Genomic DNA, 12,982 nt, shown 5'->3' on the forward strand with positions numbered 1-12,982 from the left:
CGGGGGCCTCGCCCGGCTGCGCGTCACAGCCAATCAAGGCCCGCGCCGGGGCCGTTCAAGCCAATCAGCGGCCGCCGAGCCGCAGCCAACCACGGAGCGTCGGGGGCAGGGCCGCAGCTGGGCGCAGCTGGGCGCGGAAGCGCAAGGCGGCGGCGTGTCCCATCCCTCCCCTCTCCGCCGCCGGCCTCGGCCAAGGCGCCAGCCTCAAGGAAGCGTCGGCTGCGGCGCCTCCCACCTCAGGTTCGGTTTGCCGTCCTCTGCAATGGCCCGAGGTCGTGCGCCACCGGATCCACAAATGGGCATTTCTTCAGCACGCACCGTCAAGTGCCTACTGTGCGCCAGGAACGCGAGTGACGGCGCCGGGCCGGGCCAGGGAACCAGCGCTTGACGGACACTTCCAGTAGTGCTCTCTAATTGGGGTCGGTTTTCACCGGCCTGGCTGATTGAGCCCTCCCTCGTGCAGACGTTCTGAGGACCTTTTGTGTGCCAGCTCGTGTCATGCGCCCGGGGAGGGGAAACGCTGAGTTTAACCCCCAGGAGCGCCTGTTTTCCTGAGAGAGAGGACAGTAAACTGATGAGAATGACCCTAGGAGTCACTATAAGATTTGGTGAGCACTTAATATCTGTTAGGCGCTGGGCCAGGAGCTAGACGCAGGATTTCATTTACTCTTAACCAATGATGTTGTCTCTTTAGAGACCCCTCCTGACCACCCTGCTCAAAGTTGCCCCCTCCTGCAGGCACTGTGACATCACCCTGTTTTGTCTTCACAGTGCTTGTCGTGGGCAATGAACTTGCAGTTCACATCTCCCCCACCAGAAGAAAAGCTTCCGAGGGTCCGGGCTGGCTTTGTTGGCAGCTGAGCCCCCACATCTGGATCAGAGTAGGGCACGTGGTAGAGCCTCAGTAAATGCTTGCTGAATGAAGGCTCAGCCACATGCTTTTATTACCTCAGTTGGTAAATGACAGGAGCAGGGTTTTACTCCAGTCTAGCTGACGACAAAGTATACAATAATTGTTCTCTTAAATTCCATACAGTGTCATCAAATGGGAGCTGCCCTAGAGGCCATGGAAGGACCAAGAGGTGCCTGAGGGGAGGAGGGTGGGCCAGTAAGAACCCTTCTAGAATGTCTTTCAGAGGCAACATCCTGTCCTGGTTCTCTGAGACTTTAAGCCCTGGATTCCTCAGCTGCTGGTTACCCCAGTCACCTCAGGTCTGTTTCCTGAGTGTTCCTGTTATGGGCGGCCACTGTTCCCAGTCAGGCCCATGCTCCTTCCTTGCTTCACCTTTTCGCAGGAAAAAAAAGTCTGCTTTGATGGCAAGAGCAGATTGTAGTCCAAGCCCTGGTGAATTGTGGAGAAACTGGCTGGCCTTGCATCATTTATTAATATATTAATATACACATTTGGATTTTCAACCCAGGAGCTTAATTAAGGCCACTTGCCTTGGTGGATACTGGATCTCAGATTTCAGGGACACACCCCCTTGAAGCTCTGCATATGTCCCAGACTTCCAAGCAGGCTGGGATGGCTGGTTACTGCTGGTGGCTGCTGCCTGGAGATCTTTGTGGCCAGCACGATGGGTGATGTACAAGCAGACGGCCTGAGATCATTCATTCATTCATTCATTCACTCAATACATTTATTAAGCACCAGTCTGGTCCAGGAACTGTTATAGGGAAATAGCAGGGAACATGACAGAGTCTCCTAGGAGGCGGGGTCAGGGAAGGACCTGTTCAAGAAAGTGACATTTGAGCCAAGACCCAAAGGAAGTGAGGGAGCCAGTTAATGCAAATATCTGGGGACAAATTGTTCCAAGTCAAGGGAACAGCAAGGACAAAGATCCTGAGGTCAGAACATGCTCACCGTGTCCAGGAAGAGTAGGGAGGCCAGTGAGAGAGGAGTTAGGGGAGAGAGGGGGATGTGGGAGGAGGTAAGGTCAGAGAGGAAGGGAGAGGAGCAGATGGGGCAAGACCTTATTAGAGAGTCCAGTCAGTAGGTAGGTAAGTAGATATTGGTTTTTAATTAAAATGAGCTGAACAGTTTCTTCCCTCTAGGGTTTTGAATAGAGGAATCACATAACCTGATTTATACCTGAAAAATTTTATTTTCAATATGTAGGATGCTTTGAGAATAAAATTGTATATATTATTTCATATAAGATAATGGAATCATTATTTTTTGCCTAACTTCTTTCACTTAATGTTTTCAAGCTTTATCCATGTTGTAGCACCTCATTCCTTTTTATGGCTGAATAACATTCCATTGTATGGATAGACTACACTTTGCTTACACATTAAGTTAATGGACATTTGAGTTGTTTCCACTTTTGGGCTGTTTTAAATACTATGAACATTTGTAGCTCAAATATACTTGGCTCACATGTACGAGTTTTTGCGTGGACATATGTTTTCATTTCTCTCGGGTATATACATACCTAGCAGTGGAATTGCTGAGTCAAAGGGTAGCTATGTTTTTTTGAGCAACTGCCAGACTGTTTTCCATGGCAGCTGCACCATTTTACATCCCTACCAGCAATGGACAAAGGTTCCAATTGCTTACATCCACACCAGTATTTATTTCCCACATTTTCGGTTATACCATCCTAATGAATGTGAACTGATATCTCACTGTGGTTTTAATTTACATTTCTCTAGTGACTATTGATTGAGCATCTTTTCATGTGCTAATTGGCCATTCGTACATTTTTTTGGAGAAATATATTGTTAAATTGTAAGAGTTCTTCATATATTTTGTACACTAAACCCTTATCAGATATATGATTTGCAAATATTTTCTCATTTCATTGGTTGCCTTTTTACCTTTTGATAGAGTCCTTTGATACACAAAAATGTTTTTACTTTTGATGAAGTCCAATTTATTTTTTCTTTGTGCTTTAGGTGTCATATGTCCTCATTCTTTTTTACAACTTCATTGTATTCTACTGTGTGGCTGGACCACAATTCATTTAACTAGTTGTCTACTGATGGACAGAAACTTGGGTTGTTTCCTGTTTCGTGATGTTATAAACCTTTTACATAATATCATTTTGCATGTGAGGGTAGATGAATAGGACACTCCTGAAGAAGAATTGTTGTGACAAATGTTAAATGCTTTTGTCATTTTGGTAGATAAAGACAAACCTATCAGTAGGTACGTAAGTAGATATTGCGAATGGAATCATATAGTAATTTATACTCACCAGTTGTGTTCATTAGTGCTGGCTTCCCACAGCCTTACCAACGAAGCGTGGCTGCCAAAGTAAGTAAGATTAAAATTCAGTCTTTCAGTTCTACTAAGCACATTTCTGGTGCTCAGTAGTCACATGTGGCTGGTGGATAATGAGTTGGACAGTGCAGATAGAGAACATTTCCACTATTGAAGAAAGTTCTATTGGCAGTTCTTGTAAAACTTTTTACAGTGATCTTGACTTTACATTTTAATAGGATCCCTCTGGCTGCATGTGGGAAATGGACTCAGACCGTGCAGGAGACCGAGGAGGAGGTGACTGCAGTAGTCCAGGTAGGAGGGGATGGAGGGTCAGACCAGGATGACTGAGGAGATGGAGAAGTGTTTGATTCTGGGTGTGTTTTGAAGGTGGAGTGGCCAAGATTTTCTGTTTGATGGGATGTGGGGGTGAGGGAAAGAGAAGTCGAGGATGACTCCCAGGTTTCTGGCCTGAGTTACTGGAAAGATAGAGATGTCATTGACTGAGTTGGGGAAGAACAAGGTGAGAGCAAGTTTGGGGATGGGGGAATCCATTCTGTTTGGGGCAGATTATGTATGAAACGGATGTTGGACATCCCAAATAAAGATGTTGAGTGGGTATCAAGTTGTTTTTCTGGCCTAGAGAATGATACATGATTTTGATCACCAAGATGGAGCAAAGCCAGAAGGGAGGGAAGAGGCAGAATCACATGCTTAAGATGGGGGCAAAAGTCAAGGGCAGTTATGGGCAGTGGAAGGAGCTTAGCCTTTGAAGCTTGGAGGCTCACAGCTGTGTTTCTGAGCCTATGTAGGTCCTTTTTCCTTCCGTTTCACAGGCTTGTTGCAAGGTTCACAGTGAGCACAGTGAGAGTTGGGATACCTGACAAGCAGGAGACACTGCATAGATCTTTGTTACTTCTCCTGTCTGTTAGTTACACTTGACTGGGAAGGTTGTGGGATGAGATCCACCCCTTCCCTGACATTCAAGGCCCTGCTGATCTGGGTCCGGCTGACTCTCAAGTTTCCTCTTTTGACATCTACTGTCAGGGGAGTGCAAGTGCAAACTCTCTCCAGAGAGTCATGTGGCTGGCCCCTTCTGCTCGGTCAGGTCTCTGTCCTCTAGCTCCTCTTAGCTCTGAGACTCAGGCTGCAAAGCTGCCCAACATAGACACCCCCAAAGTGTCACAGTGTTGGGGGATGAAGCCCTCCATGACTTGCCTCAAGTCATGTTGATGGATTGCCCCATTCATTTACTTGCCAGATCTTTACTGAGACCTGCTGTGGGATAGATGCTGTGTAACATGCTTGCAACACAGCAGTGAATAAGACAGATGAGGTCCCTGCCCTCACAGTTGCAAGAGGGACAGAAAATAAATAGATAAAAAGATAATCTAGTCTACGGCCATGCCGGCCTGAATGTGCCCAAGCCTGGCTAAATTTGGCCTATGAATTGGTTAGCATTTCTGGATGGGAGACACCAGGAATAACAGGTGTCAGGTATGCTTAAAAAAAAAAAAAAGTAATCTAATGTCAGGTAGGGACAACTGATGTGGGGAAATGAAATAGGGTGCAGAGATGGGTGGAGAATGGCAGGGAGTGCTTCATTAGATGGGGAAAAATGGAGGGAGTGATCGGCATAAGGGAAGCGAGCTGTAATGCAGGGAAGCGAGCAATAATGCTGGAGCACTTTCTATGTGCCAGGTCATGTTATAAGTTCTTCGAATTTTCACATCCCTCTCAAAAACAGTTGCTTAAAATAGCATTGACTTATTACTTCTCACAACTCTGTCGATTGGCTGGTGGTTCCTCTGCTAGTTTCACCTGGACTCATTCATGCAGCTTCATTCTGATTCCAGATGTGCTAGAAAGTCCAAGATGGCCTTATTCGTAAGTCCAGCAGTGGGTGATGATTGTTGGCTGGGGTATCTCAGTTCTGTTAGTGGTCTCTCATCTTCCAGAAGGCTGGAATGGCTTCCTTACATGGTGTTCTCAGGGTAACATCCAAGAGTCCTGGGCTCAGAAGTTTCATAAAGTCACTTCTTTGCATTTTATTGATCAAAGAAGTCAAAGACCAACCTGGACCTGCCCCCCACTCATTCCTCATTGGCTCCCTTGCATCACATGCCCATTCCTGGACCAGTCACTAGCAGGGGAATAAGATTATCTTAGACTCATCGGGCCCTCCTAAGATCTGGGGTTGGGATCACTTCCCTGAGCCACCTGGGCTGCCTGGGGGAGGGGTGGACACTTGAAGAAAACTGCAGCAGGGGAGGGGCCATTGTTAACCACTGTTAATATTAGGTGGAATTTCTTTCTAAGTATTTTATAGACTCGCATAAATGTAAAGGGTCTTTCTGCCTAATACACTTATACTGAGAATCCTTTTCTTGGAGACTCTTGGGACTGTGGCCTGAGTGGGCACCATTGTGAAATGAGTTTTCCTTTTAATAGGGGCACATGGAAATAATAGGTTAAAACCATGTTTTAAAAACTAGAAAACAGATGATTTAAAAATAAATCCCTTTTAAATAATAACTTCTAAAATAATTTCAAATATATAGAAAAGTTGCAAGAATAGTACAATAAACTTCCATTTCTCCTTCACTTAGATCCCCTATAGCAAAATGTCAGCATAAATAAGTAATAATATCCACAAATCTGCTTTTAAGAATCTGGGCTTAGAAATCCTGCTCACAGGCTCTGTACATCTAGAGCAGCAGTTCTCAGCTGGGGATGATTTTGGCCCCAAGGAGGCATTTGGCAATGTCTGGAGACATTTGTGGTTGTCACAGTTGGGGTGGTGATGTGCTGCTGGCATCTTGTGGGTAGAAGCTAGGAATGCTGCCAAACATCCCACCGTGCACAGGACGGCCCCCCACACCGTGGTTCTCCGGCCCCAAATGTCAAGAAGGCCATGGCTGAGAAACTCTGACCTTTAAGTGAATTGGAGAGAGACACCTCCCTCTATTGCAACTGGAGCACCCTGTGGGTCTACAATTCACCCCAGGGATTCTGTTTCTCCTCAGCTACCCTGGAAAACCCCACTCCTATAGGCATAGGCACGCCCAGCCAACTCTGTTTTTGATCATTCCAAACTGGAACCAACCCACATGCCCCGTTAGGAGGAGACTGATAAAATAAAACAGTGTAGTCACGCTATGCCTGCTGCTGCTGTGCCTCCTGCTCTTCCCTCGGCTGTTTGCCCCTGTAAAATGGGGCTGGAGAGGTGGGATTGGAAGGATGCCAATTATCTTGAGCCCAGCTGCTACTCTATGACTTATGGTCATATCTTATGACTCATGCCTGATAGATGCATTGGGGTTATGTGCTGACAAGTCTCCAGGCTTTTATTGACAGGAGGCCGCCTCAGAATGTCTCCCCATTGGAATCCAGGGCAGGGCCTCTGCTGAGTCACCTCTGGCTCAAGGTCTGGCTCATTTTAAAAGCAGCTTCCGTTTCCTTTGTGCCAGCTGTACACTAGGCTTAATGCTGAGTCTACACTGTAAATCTCATAACTCCTACGTGGATAAGCACACTTACTCTCTTGTCTGCATTTTATAAATGAGGAAGCTGAGGCTCAGAGTGGTTGTGACGCAGCTGGGATTCAAACTTAAGACGGGTCAAATTCCAAAGTTCACACTATTTCCAGTTTGGTGCTCAGAAAATATATGCATGGCAGAGAATGGACAATATATTCGGTGGTAATAGAACTCTCAATTTTAGCAGAAAATATGTCAGCTATGTTAGCTAATGACTACTGTTCCCAGCCTCCCTTGCAGCAGTATAGGACATATGACTAATTCCGGCTAATAGAATGAGAGTGAAAGTGGCACAAAAGATTCTGATTTGTGCCCTTAAATAGGTTGAATTCTGTCTACTTCCTTTTTTTTTTACTTCCCACTGGCAGGGATGTAGATATGATGGCAGTGCTAGAGAAACTACCTTGGACCATAAGATGGGAACTGCTGGTTGAAGATGGAAGAGCTATGAGATAGAAAGAGTCTGAGTCCCTGGCACCATAAAGCCACTATCCAAACCCAGACTGCTTTCCTTTAGATTGATGTGAGAGAGGAACATTAACTATTTTCTTGTATTGGAGACACTTATTATTTGAGCCTTTTTTATAGCATTGATCCTGTATCCCAACAATGCATTTATTAAATGAATGGATGGCTGATGGAATGACAGAGAGCGCCGTTAGGTCCAGTCCCACACACATATAAAAATTCACCAAGACCGAACTTGAGCATAAGTTAGAAGCATAGTCAAGTGCAGTGGAAAAATTCATAGCTGGAGGAGCCAGTTTCAAACGTGGCCCTTCTAGCTTGCTGTGTTTCCCTGTGCTCTCTCTGGTCTGCACACTCCCAGGTTGTAAACCAGGCTTAGAAGTTTATGGAATCTATGCAGTCTAAAGATGTTCATTGCGCTATATAATTCCACTTCTAGGAATCCATTCTCACGGAAATTTTAACCTCATCGCCCATGTGCGCAGGTGTAAGGTGATTAGATGAATTATGGCACGTTCGGGCTCTGGAGCACTAAGCTGCTGACTGTGGCCACGAGGAGTTCTCTGGTGACACTTGCTGGCACAAAATGATACTGCAGCCTAACAGCCAGGCACTGGGAATTTTCAGAACAAGAGAAGTTCCAGGTAGCTGTGAGGATAGTTTGGGAAGCCACAGAGCAGGGAGAGATTTAGAAGGCAGGCTCGAGGCAAGGAGGGGCGGGCCTGGGCGAGGTTGAGAGCATTGGCCTGGATTCGAATTCCATCTTCACTACTTCCTAGCAGGATGAGCTTGGCAGGGTTGGGACTTTCTCTGAGCCTTTGTTTCTTCTTCTATAAAATGAGAACCCTGGGGTTCAATTCATAGATGTCTGGTGAGGAGGATTCAGTGAGAGAATTAATTCCTTTGACTGTTTATTGAACCAACACAGCACCTATGATGTTGGTGATTGAGAATCTCATCGAGGCACTAAGGCTATCTCAAGGCCTGAATCCTGCCCTTGTGGAGCTTACAGTTGTGTGTGTGTGTGTGTGTATGTGTGTTGATGGGTATGATCCTTATCCCCACATGGCAGGTAGGGAAATTGAGGCCTCAGAGGGGAAGTAAATTGATGACGTTTACACAGCTGACAAATGGTAGAGAGGGAATAAAACGAGGCCTGTCTGACTCTAGGGTCACCTCCTGATTCCCAGCACCCAGCTGCCTCTCCCCATCTGCAGGCTGCTGGGTTTTTATCTATAAGAAAGGGAAGGGGACAGAGAGTCCTGCTGGTCTGGCCACTCGCAGGTTTGCTCTCATATCCTTTCATCGTATCAATCACAATTTAATCAGGAAACCACTGAGCACATAAACAGAGAGACTTTCCAAAAGGGAAGTGGTTACAGAGATGATGGAGGCACCCAGAAGCCAAGCAAGAGACTGCAAAGAAGCTCAGAGATTTGCAGCAACAGAAAGCCATTGCCACCTCTAAGCTGGAGGGACCGAGGGAGCAGGAAAAGTTACAGGAGCCTGGGGCCTGGTCACTTAAGCCCAGTGGACTGTCTCGCAGGAGCTGGAGTCATGGAGGAGACTCAGTCGTTGATAGAGATGAGATATGGAAAGAACTTAACCACAACCTTAAAAAAGAATAGGAAAGAGGAGACTTCCCTATCAGCATTGTTAAAAGGCAATCATATACTATTATAACAAGAACAGTGGGGTGCTATTGCAAGGCAAAGCAGACCAGTAAGGCACAGCAGTGGTGCTGGAGCAGCTCACAGCCCACCTGGGAAAGGAGGGCTTGTTCAGGAGATGGTGTTGGGAAACTAACCCTCCAAAAAACTGGATCCTTCACACTGCAAACACAGGTGGACTCTAGATGGATTAAGACTTCACATGAAGTGCAAACTTACAAAATGAGTAGAAGTTATATACACACAATGGAATACTACTCAGCCATAAAAAGGAATGAAATTCTAACCCATGCTACAACGTGGATGGACCTTGAAAACATGCTGAGTGAAGTAAGCCAATCACAGAAGGGCAAATAGTATGCGATTCACTTATATGAGGTACCTAGAGTAGTCAGATTCATAGAGACAAAATTGATTAGAGGTCTCCAGGAACTGGGGGGAAGAGGAGGGTGCTATTGTTTAATGGGTACAGAGTTTCTGTTTGGGATGATGGCAAAGTTCTGGAAATGGGTAATAGTGATGGTTGCGCAACGCTGTGAATGTATTTAATGCCACTGAATTTTACCTTTAAAAATATCTAAAATGGTAAATTTTATGTTATTTGTATTTATCATAATAAAAAAAAGCACCAATGTATAAAAGGCAAAAACATTTAAAAAAATTATTTTGATTACATCAAAATGAAGGAATTCTGGCCAAAGGATACCATGGACAAAGCTAATAGACAGATATCAGAGTATGAAAATATTGCAATGTCTAAAATTGCAGGCCTTAGGATATACAAGAAACTTGCAAATAAGCAACAGAAAAGACTGCAATGGAAAAAAGCAGCAGGTGTGATGAGCAATTTACAGATGAGGGAAACCATGAGGGCATGAAGAAGGCTCAAACTTGTTAGCAAGAGGACACGCAAATGTAAATGACCAGGAGATATCCCTTTACACCTGGGAGACTGGTAAAGATGAAAAAGTTGGACAGCACCCAGATTTTGGTTTCAAAATCCATTCTCCACTAAAATGAACCAGGGCTGGGGTAAGAAAAGTAGCAGTTGAGCCTGGAACATCTTACTGTGCCAGAAAATAAGGAAATTCTCAAAGAATAATGGGGACATAGTGAAAGGACACAGGAGCCAGCTGAAAGGGGCTCACACTGGCCAAATCTGGGTCGGTTTGAGCATCAAAACAAATAATGGTAGCGATGAATTTAGAAAGCATTAAATGAAATCCATAGGTCCATACTGATATAAATGAATACAAAAATAAATGAGGCCATGGTGATTTTAAGATATATCCACAAATTCTTTGATATGCTTCTCTTCAAGAGGTGGAAGCAAATTCACTTCCTTTTGAGTGGGGACTGGACTTAGTGATTCAATTCCAATGAATAGAATATGGGAGAAATGCTATGTCTGAAAACTAGGTCATAAAAGGAATGTGCTTCCTTCTTGCTCTCTTCAACCCCTCTCTCTGGGGGAAGACAGATTCCCTGTCATGAGGACACTGGAACAGCCCTAAGAAGCGGCCCACGTTGTGAGCACTGAGCTGTCCGATACAATAGCCACTAGCCACAGACGTTAAGCACTTGGTGATGCGCCTACTCCAAACTGGAATACGCTGTGTTAAATATATACTCAGTTTCAAAGACAGCTTGAAAAAAAGATGCCGAATATCTTGTTAATAATTTTTTTTATATTGAGAACATGTTGAAGTGAAAATATTATAGATATATTGGGTTAAATAAACTATATTACTAAAATGAACTTCGCCTGTATATTTTTCTACTGTTTAAACTGCGACCACCAGGAAATTTAAAACTAAGCATGTGGTTTTCATTTATGGCTCACATTATATAGTGATGCTTCAGCCCTAGTTGAGCTTTCAGATAACTGCAGCCCCAGCTTACACCCTGACTGCAACTTCTGAAAGACTCGAAGCCAGAACCTTGCAGCCAAAGCACTCTTGAATTCCTGACCCGTAAAAACAGTGAGAAGAAAATGATTATTATTTTAAGCTGCTAAGTTTTGGGATCATTTATTACATAGCAATAGATCGATTGAGGCAAGTATATGAATGGATGTTAAAATCAGTGGGTGAAAGCTGGAGGAAGACCAGGATATTTAAATAGTTTAAAAGTATCTCCCTACAAAGAGAAAAATACAAAGAGAAAAACAGTAACTTGACAGTGGTGAAACCTGGCAGATGCCACCTTTACCATGTGATTAATATAAGCATCATCAGTAAAGGGATAAATGGCCTTCAGATGCCTCCTGCTGGGAAGCCCGAGGAGGACACAAGACCACTTGGGTAAATGGCCTGAACTTTTCAAAAGTGTCAAGGTTATGCATGAGAAAGACTGAGGAACTGCTCCCAATTAAAGGAGACCAAAGAGATGGGGCAACTAAATGCAGAGTATGTTACAGATGCCAGTACACCTCACCCCTAATCACTTCAGCATGCATATCATTAGCTAGAGGTCAGTATTACATTCAGCGAAATGCACAAATCTTAAGTGTACTTTAGATTGTTTTTGACAAATGCATCTACCTGTGTTGTCCAAACTCCTTCCACGATATAGAACACGAAGTGGGTTGAACTGTGTCCCTCAAAAAGATATATTCAGGTCATAAACCTTGGTACTTGTGAATATGACCTCGTTTGGAAATGGGGTCTTTGCAGATGTAACCAAGTTAAGATGAGGTCAGACCGAATGGGCGGGGGGCCCTCAGTCCGATGACTGGTGCCTTTATAAGAGAAGGAGATGAAGATTTGGACACAGACACCTATGGCAGGAAGAGGGCCATGTGGAGATAGAGGCAGAGATTAGAATGACATACCTATAAGCCAAGGAACACCAAGGACCGCTGGCAGCTAGCAGTAGCTGGAAGAGGCAAGGAAGGGCTCTCCCCAAGAACCCTTGGAGGGAACATGGCCTTGATTTCAGACTTCTGGCCTCCAGAACTGTGAGAGAATAAATGTTTGTTGTTTTAAGCTGTTTAGTTTGTGGTACTTGGTTATGGCAGCCCTAGGAAACTAATACAGCATATTTACCACCCCTCGCCAAAATAAAGTACCTTTGTGCTCCTGCCCAGCCAATCCTGCCCATCCCCCCAGCTGGGGGCAACCACCGTCCTGCTATTTTCCATTATAGATTAATTTTGCTTATTCTAGAGCGTCATATAAATTGAATCATGCAGCATGTGTTATTTTGTGTCTGATATCTTTCACTTGGCACAAGACTTTGGAGAGTCATCCAGATCATTGCATCTATCAGTGGTTGGCACACCTATAATTAAAGTCAGTCGGCTGGAGGGAGAAGCAAATTTTGAAGTTGAGGAGAGGAGTGGGCAATGAGGATGGGAAATTTCTCTTCAAAGCTGGGCTGGGAGCGCCCTGCCCTGGGGTTTCTGACCTCTCAGGCCCACAACCTACCCCTGCTTTCTCAGCTCAGGTAGCAGCTGGGGAGGTTGGAAGCTGGGCTCCATCGCTACCTGGTGGCAATTCTAGACAATGCAACCACAGGTCCCTGCATTGGGTCCAGCTGGGTGGGGAGACTGCGGGTCAGACAAGTGTGTATTTTCCTGGGTTGGGCCCCCAAATCACTGAGCACCTACTCAGCACCTGCATGATTCCTCTGTGTGTGTGTGTGTGTGTGTGTGTGTGTGTGTGTGTGTGTGTGTGTGTTATAGAGATGACCTAGATTGGGCTGATTTTCAGGGGCTCCCAGGAGAGGGAGATTACATAAAACTAACTCGAGTGGGCGTGCAGAGGAAGTGGAGAGTAATTTGACCTGGATATTCAGGGAAAGTTTCTCTGGGCTTTTCTTAGCTGGAGGTAGAAGGGAAGGGTGTTAGAGGCAGAGGGAACAGCATGAGCAAAGCTGTGGAGGCAGGACCATGTAGTGTATGGCTTTCTTAACTCAATAAGTTATACCTGTTTTCCCACACCTTCATCAACACTGTGTTATTCACATGAAAAAACTTTTAGGTAATGGCAGAGGTTTTCAAGACAGACAGCTCTACGGGAACACTGCTCTGCCACACCTTCTTTCATGTTACAGTGCCACTGGGCGTATTTCCATGTTGACTTATGAAGATCTACCTT

The 12,982-nt window shown here is 45.0% G+C and overlaps 1 long non-coding RNA gene across 2 annotated transcripts in view; it reads left to right on the forward strand.

The window, feature by feature from the left end:
- Positions 1-131: 131 nt before the first annotated feature.
- The window catches only part of LOC120603801 (uncharacterized), a 151,658-nt gene continuing 138,807 nt past the window's right edge, over positions 132-12,982 (forward strand). For both annotated transcript variants that reach the window (XR_005653137.1, XR_005653136.1), the window contains exons 1-2: positions 132-608; positions 3,445-3,520. This is a non-coding gene — a long non-coding RNA (uncharacterized LOC120603801). The remainder of the gene's footprint in view (positions 609-3,444; positions 3,521-12,982) is intronic.

Source organism: Pteropus medius, unplaced genomic scaffold (genome assembly GCF_902729225.1).
Source record: "Pteropus medius unplaced genomic scaffold, Ma_sr-lr_union100, whole genome shotgun sequence".
Classification (NCBI taxonomy): Eukaryota; Metazoa; Chordata; class Mammalia; order Chiroptera; family Pteropodidae; genus Pteropus; species Pteropus medius.